Source organism: Lytechinus variegatus, chromosome 10 (assembly GCF_018143015.1).
Source record: "Lytechinus variegatus isolate NC3 chromosome 10, Lvar_3.0, whole genome shotgun sequence".
Lineage (NCBI taxonomy): Eukaryota > Metazoa > Echinodermata > Echinoidea > Temnopleuroida > Toxopneustidae > Lytechinus > Lytechinus variegatus.
The window spans coordinates 30558780-30568144 of record NC_054749.1 but is presented as its reverse complement, the minus strand read 5'-3'; positions in this window follow the sequence as shown (position 1 = coordinate 30568144).

Genomic DNA, 9365 nt, shown 5'->3' with positions numbered 1-9365 from the left:
CCCTGTTGCACCCACAAATGTAATAACGCCCACAAATGTAATAACGCCCACAAATGTAATAACACTTTACCCACAAATGTAATAACGCCCACAAATGTAATAACACTTTACCCACAAATGTAATAATTTTTGATCGCCCACAAATGTAATAACGACTTTACCCACAAATGTAATAAATTTGAAGGGATTTTTGGCGAATCCGTTCTAAACTAGAATCCTATAGTAATGCGTTCATATAGCACAAAAGTGCAAAGTCTTTTTTTTCAGACCGGGTTAATAAAACATCAAAGTACAAGTCCAAAGTCTTTCTTCCAGACCCGGTTGTTTCAAAAATTATAATATAAATCCAAAGTCTTTTTTCCAGACCCGGTTGTTTAAAAAATATAATAAAAGTCCAAAGTCTTTTTTCCAGACCCTGTTGTTTAAAAAATTGTGATATAAGTCCAAAGTCTTTTTTTTCCAGACCCGGTTGTTTCAAAAATTATAATATAAATCCAAAGTCTTTTTTCCAGACCCGGTTGTTTCAAAAATTATAATATAAATCCAAAGTCTTTTTTCCAGACCCGGTTGTTTCAAAATTATAATATAAATCCAAAGTCTTTTTTTCCAGACCCGGTTGTTTCAAGAATTTTAATAAGTCCAAAGTCTTTTTCCTGACCCAGTTATTTCAAAATTTATAATATAAGTCCAAACTAAGATACGATAATGATATTCCTGTGGAAAAAATGGAATCGAGCTTAGTCTTTTCTCCAGACCCAGTTAATTAAAACTGGTGGAATTAATGTCTTTGTTGTTGTTTCAACTTATACGGTGTATATTGTGAATATATGCACTAAGAGTAAATTGAGAATCAAGCGTAGTCTTTTCTCCAGACCCGGTTACCTGTTATTTAAACATTATGAATAACAGTTTAAAAACAGTATAAAGACCCCATAATCTTATTAATGCTGGATATATAGCGTAGTCTTTCAGCCCGACCATTTTTTTATTAAAAAAAAAACGCTAATAGTAAGAATTAAAAAAAATCTAAGTTTAAGACCAAACAAACCTTCAACCTAAGAACCTGTTTTAAAAGAGGTTTAGAGTGTTGTCTTTATTCCAGACCTAAAACAGTTACGAAAAAAAATCTTCTAGCATAAGACCTTATATTCTTATTCTCGTGGAAAACGTACTCTTTCCTCCAGACCCGGCTATTAAAAAAAAGTAACTGAAAAACTTCGAATCTAAGACCAAATTTCCAAAGTTTCACCCAGTAAAAAATGTATTTTTTAAATACTACTACTACCCCTACAAAACATTGTAATAACGCGTGGGTATAGCAGACATCCTTTCTCCAGACTTGGTTACTATTTGAAAAATAAAATAGTTTTTACAAATATTCTAAAACGAATACCCAATAATCTAATTACTGTGGAACAACATGAAGACCGATTGTCGAAGATCGACTTTCCTCCAGACACAATTATTTCAGGAATAAAAAATCAATAAAACTCAACCCCAAACAACGAATCTAAGAACCAACAATCCTCCAAATTAAGACCATGCATGTAGAAAAGCACACGTTTAGAGCGTTGTCTTTATTCCAGACCCGGTGATTTAAAAATGATTTAAACAATCCTAAAAACAAAAGACTCATATTCTTATTCTTGTGGAATAACACGAGTATTATGCTTAGTCTTTCGTCTGGACCCGGTTATTTAAAAGATAAAGAAATATTGAAAAAAATGACAGCTGAGATCAATCTTCAAAATTAAACCCACTTAAAATGCTTGGGCTTAAAGTGTTGTCTTTACCCTTCACCGACGTATATTATAACTTTTGAAACGACCGGGTCTGAAAAAAAGACTTTGGACTTGCATTATAATTTTTGAATTAACTCGGTCTAGAAAAAAGACTTTGGACATATATTATAATTTTGAAACAACCGGGTCTGGTAAAAAGACTTTGGACGTATATTGTAATTTTGAAAAACCGGGTCTGGAAAAAGACTTGGACTTGTACTGTAATATTTCATTAACCGGGTCTGGAAAAAAGACTTTGAACTTTTGTGCTATATGAACGCATTACTATAGGATATTAGTTTAGAACGAATTCGCCAAAAATCACTTCAAATTTATTACATTTGTAGGTAAAGTCATTATTACATTTGTGGGTAAAGTGCATTATTACATTTGTGGGTAAAGTGTTATTACATTTGTGGGCGTTATTACATTTGTGGGCGATCAAAAATTATTACATTTGTGGGTAAAGTGTTATTACATTTGTGGGCGTTATTACATTTGTGGGTAAAGTGTTATTACATTTGTGGGCGTTATTACATTTGTGGGCGATTATTACATTTGTGGGTGTAACAACCCCCCCCCCCCAGGTCTTCCCATGTACAGAGATACGATAAGATTTCAATATTATGATGGCATACAAATTAACCCTGAACTATTCGATTTATGTTTCTATAAACAATTATTGTGTGATCATGACATTCTATATATTAATCACTGCACGTGCACTGATAAACGTTCCCTGTTTTGTCTGGGTGTCTTCATTAACTCCTTCGGCACCACGACTTGAAATATTTACTTTATTAATAATAGTTATAATAATGATAATAATAATAACAATAATAATGATAATACTAATAACAATACTACTACTAATAATAACAATAATGATAATAATCTGCATCTATATAGCGCTTAACACATCGAAATGTCGTCTTAAGCGCTAGGCAGTTTATCATTATCCCGGTCATCTGGGGCCCGTTTCATAAAGGACTTGCAACTGTTGTAACTTTGACATAATGACAACTACCATGGTAACCTTGATTCTGATTGGCTGCTGAGCCCTGTTACCATGGTAGTTGCCATTATGGCAAAGTTACAACATTTGCAAGTCCTTTATGAAACAGGCCCCTGATCCTTGCATGCCCGTATACAATAAAGCGTTTTTTCCACTCCCTGGCCCTGGGGTGCATTCCAACAAGACAAGACCAAGACTCAATTTCTAGGCATACTACATCGGCTTTCGCATCCTACCGGATACCCATTTCACCTAGGCAGAGAGTGGCAAATTGTGGATTGACGCCTTGCCAAAGGACGCTAGGCCATGGTGGGGTTCGAACACATTATCCTCTGATTACAAGGCGAGAGTCAGAACCGCTACACCACGGCGCTTCCACTTTACATGTAGCTTATTAACGTCTTTCTGTATCAGCTTTTAATTCCTAGATCGTGTATCATCAAATCTATTGTTAAATTTGATTATTTGTTCTTTTTTATTCAATCCTAGTTTACAATTTAGTTCTTTCAATCTTTTCTTTTTATTTATTTTTTACTATTTTTTGTTTCTGTTTTGTTTTTTATTTGTTTAATCGCCTATTTGCTCTTCTTTTGTTCACTGTCTCTTTCTTCTCTCTCCCATTCCCTCCCTCTCTCTAACGCTAGGCCGACCACTAACCATGTCCGCCCTCTTTATTAAGAAATGCTAATTATTATTTCATATGACACGGAATCTTTCGTAATGATTTCTTCAAAGGTACATAAAATACGAAAAAGCAAAAAAGAACAAAATACATTTCGCGCGTGACCATGGAATCATAATAAAATCTTAACGAATAACATTGTAACATCTAACATGGATGTAATGAATTCATGGTTTTATGTGGCCATTGTGATCTTGAATCTTGTGACCATTATCTGTTCCAGAACTTTCAGTTTCATTTAGTGAATTATCATCCTTTGTACTCCTTAATAAGCACAATAAGCAAGCTTTAATTACTTGTCCCAACCCTAATTTAAAGGATGGTAATGACCCCCTCGTATCCGTTGCATTAAATGTGAATTGTAATAATGATACTATAATGAGCAACATCCAGTATTTCTGAGCGATGCATACTTTTATATCGACTTCAGCACGGCTACCCTGCTGCATCGGGTGCTCGGGCATTCAAGAAAGTCCTTCCTGTCAGGTATCCATTATTTTTTTTACACCTTGGGGCCCCCAATGGGGGCCGTTTCATAAATAAAAGCTGTTCGTAAGTTAAGAGCGACTTTAAGAACGAGTGGTGATCCTTTATGTGGTAAATGATATGCATCATTTATTGCACGTTGGTGATTATCTTAGCGCGATAAGAAAGGTTCACCAGTCGTTTTTAAAGCAGCTCTTAACACCCACCTGGGTAAAGAGTTGCAAATGTAGAGAAAAGCCTGCATGGACGCGAGTGCTGCGTTGGAATTTGATCCCCGGACCTTGTATGGTTCAAAGTCCGGGGACCTATATACAGAGACAAACAAGATTGTTTGGACACTTTCTTCTATGACGCTTAATTGGGCAAAAACTGTGAGCTTCGCTGAGTTTTTGAGACCGTCCATTCTTGTGGAAAATCAATTTTTGTGAGCACGCAATTAATGGTAAAATATCGATTTTTTAATAAAATGATATACAGTATATCTCAAAATAATATTTGCCTCGTAAAATATCAAGACACCCGGATAAGAAAGGATATTTGAATAAAATCAGTGATCGATGTTTTACCGCAGCCCCCCCCCCCCCTCCCCAAAAAGGCCTTGACGAGACAGGGGAATACACATATGGAAACAGAAATAAAAATTGCGAATTCATCATTACAATCATTTTATCATTTTTATGACGGGAAAAGCACTGCAGTATGCTTAAGGCCATCGCACACCTGACGAATGGTCCACGATCCGATTTTGGAACAAATCGCGTTTCGATTATTTTCTAAAAATGTGAATGATTGGTATGTTTCTTATTTCAGGTTCAAATTAACTTTAAAAACATACCTATATAATTTGGGATTATTGCAGGCCTTATGATTTTGGAGTAAAAGCCAAATTAGTTTCAAATCGTAGCCAATCGTGCGATTACTGTGACTTCATTACGAATAGATATTAAATTTGCTTTTATTCTAATAAGGATGATAGCATAGGCACAGATTTGAACATAGGAATTCGAAGAATAATAAAAAGAATATCTTCAATATTCCATGTTTCAATATGAGAATAAAATTCTACTTCGTTTCATTCCAAAATCAGGCCGTAGAGCAATCGAAAGGTGTGTGGTTGCCTCAACCCGAAGACTAAAAAGTTTGTGTGCGACAATATTTCAACAAGCCAAATTACACGAAAAGAAATGTATTATATCAGTGAATGTTTAGCAAACAGCTGCAATACAAAACTGGTACAAGTCGAAGGGCAGATTATCAGTATCAGTACACAATCAACGATACACCTCAGAATTACCTGGGAAAAGAAACCACTCTTATGCGTAATAGTTGAAAAAAAAAACCCACGATTATTAAGAAAATTATTCGACATCTATAACCAATTTCGCATACATTTGTAATTCCGAAGCTTCGTAGTTCCGAAGGTTCGGTTATTCCGAAGGTTCGTATTTCCGAAGGTTCGTCAATCCGAAAACGAAAAAAGGTTCGTAATTCCGAAGGTTCGTCAATCCAAAAACGAAATAAGGTTCGTAATTCCGAAGGTTCGTTAATCCGAAAATGAAATAAGATTCGTAATTCCGAAGGTTCGTCAATCCGAAAGGAAATGAGGTTCGTTAATCCGAAAACGAAATAAGGTTCGTTAATCCGAAAACGAAATAATGTTCGTTAATCCGAAAACGAAATAAGGTTCGTTAATCCGAAAACGAAATAAGGTTCGTAATTCCGAAGGTTCGTTAATCCGAAAATTAAATAAGGTTCGTATTTCCGAAAATGAAAATTATTCATTTTGGTAACAAAAACGGTGTTGTCATTACAAGATTACACGATATTATGCAATGATAGTAATAACGATCGATGATACATGCGTGTGTTGTGGCCAAAAGCATGTATTTCATTAAAAATAGGCGCCCTGTTCAAGCATATATAACTTATTTCGATTTTATCTGAGCAATTGCTGCCTAAGCAAATGGTTTAAAGATGCAGGGGATCAAGTGTGTTGGTCGCGTGCGAGTAACCTCTAGATAATAGGATTTATATGGGATGGGGTGTCATTTTTAATAACAGCTTCTGCTGGTAATAAAAATAAAATTAATACTAATAATGATCCTTGTGAGATGTTGAAAGCGCGAATCGCAAGCTCAAACTAGTAGACATTTCATGTAACAAGACGTGAACTTAAACATTTTGAGCATTTTTTGTAATCGTGGGAAAGATGTGTATCTTTCTAAAGAATTAACTCGAGGGCGAGCTGTAATTTGTTTATATACTAACCTGGGGCCCGTCACGGTTGCATAAAACTTTTTACCTGAGAAAACCTGAGTTTTTGGCCTGTGCTAAAGTCAATGGCGGAAATCAGACTAACCTTAGTTTTCAGTTTTTACCAGAGTTTTCTCAGGTAAAAAGTTATATTCAACATAGGCTTCTAAGTAATATTTTAAGGATTGCATTTAGTGGCTCATGAATAGAATATCTCACGAACTAAATAATGAGAGCGCGAACCGCAAGCTTAAAATTTGTGATATTCCACCTGAAAACTGGACATTTTATACTTTTTTGTAACCAGGAATAGAATGAGTTCCTCACTAAACAATACTTGATGCGAGCGAGAAACGTGGGCCAAAATTTTCCGATCTTCCAACCTGAAAACTGGACATTCTAAGCATTCTTGTAAAAAAATAATAATAGCTGGGAGAACAGTTTTCAGAACTGAAGTGGCTTCCCTGGGTAAATAATATCTATATCATTATTATCATTCTAGGCCTACATGACATTTCCAAAAGTTTGAGCACGTGATTCGCTCGCAACATCTCACAAGGATGCCCTTTTAACAGTAATTTACCAAAAAGGCGAATTTTACATCTTCAGATTTGATTCCCCCCCAAATCGCTTGCTCGCTACGCTCGCAGAAATGAAACGTAAATATATAATTTATCAATCAGTGATCACTTAATTTTTTTTGCTCAATTCAATTACTACAAAACACACAGCCTCTTTACACAGATGATAATCTCATGGTGAAAATATACGTTTGCACCAAATTGCCCCTATCGGCCCCTTTTTTGGCTTTGCCCCCCCCCCCGGAAAATACGTTCCGCCGCCACTGGTTGAAACACGCATCGTCTTCATGGCTAACTGCAAAAAAGTCTTAAAATGTCCCCTTTAAATCAGGTCAGAGCTTATATATTTAAAATTTCTCTTTTTCGCTTCTTGCTCGCAGTTATTTAAATTTAGTTACATAGGCATCTCGTTTTGAAGATCACAAACATAATTATTGCCCATCATATCAAAAAAATATAGCTCGCGGTCGCATTATTTAAAAAGGGTTTATCATGTTATTACATATTTACTTTATTTTATAAGTATAAAGCTAATTATTGACTGTTAGGACTACCCTTTCAAAGAAACAAACAAAAATCAACTTTAAGCTGCCGATCGAGGAAAATATGGCTGAAAAAAAAATTGCCCCCCCCCCCCTATTTTACGAAAGTTGGATCCGCCGGGAGGGAGGCAGGGGCACTTGCATCCCAAAAATGAAATAAAAAACAGGGAAATGAATATTTTCCAAAATGGGAAAGTTCCTTTTTCAAAAATAAATATGCCTTTTTTGTGTTTTTTCGAAATAAAATACTATTTTTAAAGTATACAAGTTAAGTTAAGTTTTCAGGCTGGAATATTGCAAATTTTCAGCTTTAATACGCTTCGCACTTTCATTCGATTGGTGAAATATGCATCCTAAAGAGGTCAATAAATGCTTTCTTTAACAGGTTCCTTTTCTGGTCAGTATGTTTAAGCTCGCGTTTTGCGCTCGTGTTAATTCTTTAGTTAGATGCACATCTTTTTAATGACAGCAGAAATTTTGCTCGGATTATAAAAAACTTATTTTCATTTTTTATTGAAATACCCTAAAGTTTTAGCTTGTGATTCACGCTCGCAACACCTCGCAATAATGGCCCCACAAAAACGTTTTACAACTTCACCTTTGAATTTGTTTTTCCAAGCCGCTCGCTCATTACACTCTCTCCCGAAAAATAAAGCCTAAATATACGTTTTGCCATAATAAGAAATCACTTCAAAAAAGGTTTGTCTCTACTTAATCACTATCAAACACACAATGACTTCAAACAGATGATAATCTTAAGGTGAAAATATCACCAAAGTGTCCATTTTGACGTATGAGTTTCATTTTTTGGCTTTACCCCCAAACGAAAATTTGTTCGGCCGCCCTTGCCTTCCCATCCTCATAACAATTGAACGGCAACAGTGTCCCCCGCCCCCTCCCCATTGCCTCTGCCTCTGCTTTCCCGGTTTTCATTTTTCGGATTAACGAACCTTATTTTGTTTTCGGATTAACGATCTTATTTCGTTTTCGGATTAACGAACCTTATTTCGTTTTCGGATTAACGAACCTTAGTTCGTTTTCGGATTAACGAACCTTCGAAACAACGAACCTTATTTCGTTTTCGGATTATCGAACCTTCGGAACAACGAACCTTATTTCGTTTTCAGATTATCGAACCTTCGGAATAACGAACCGTCGGAATAACGCCACAAATGTTCGGATTAACGAACCCTTTTTCGTTTTCGGATTATCGATCGAGGTATAGGCAATTTACGTGTTTCGGAATTACGAACCTTCGGAATTACGTAGCTTCGGAATTACGAAGTGTAACCATTAATTTGAAAGCGTCAAATTCACTTACCGCCACATGCAGTTATGTATCCCAAAACAGAAACTTTTCGTAATTTCGTTCTTATGCAACTAACAAATGAATAAAAAGAATAGCGTTTGGTGGTGGTGCAACCTTGTCTTTAGAGATGTAAAGTGCTCTACCTGCTAATTCCTGTGTAGTTTGTGATCGGTGTAGACATGGTGGTGTAGGGGTTATAACTTTTCCCTTGTAAATAAAGGGATAAATGGTCGAATCTTACCATGGCCTATAGACGTCCTTTGGCATGGTATCAATCCACACTGTTATTCTTCACCCAGGTGCTATACAGTGCGTATCAAAAAAAAGTTTACACTTTGAAAAAATCCTGTAAATTATGCATTTGTAATATCCTGAAGATTTTTCCACATTTAAACATTGGTACAGGTCCATTAAAGCAAATAACGATATAACTGTCAAAAAATATTTCCGCTTGAGTGAGCACCACTTACTTTTGAAAAGTTAATGAAAAATGATTTGCGCAGAACATTGAAATAGTTATGCGAATAAAAGTAGACCGTAATCGTGAAGAATACATGGAATTTAGCTACTAAAATTGATTTGAAGATATCTTCTACTTTGTTAGACTTGTTTCCTTGCCCAAAACACTTCGAAGAGTGCATTCCGCCCTACCCCACTCCCCCACATACCGAGCCCATCGTGACGATATTTGCGTTACACTAAGGTGTGATTTACAT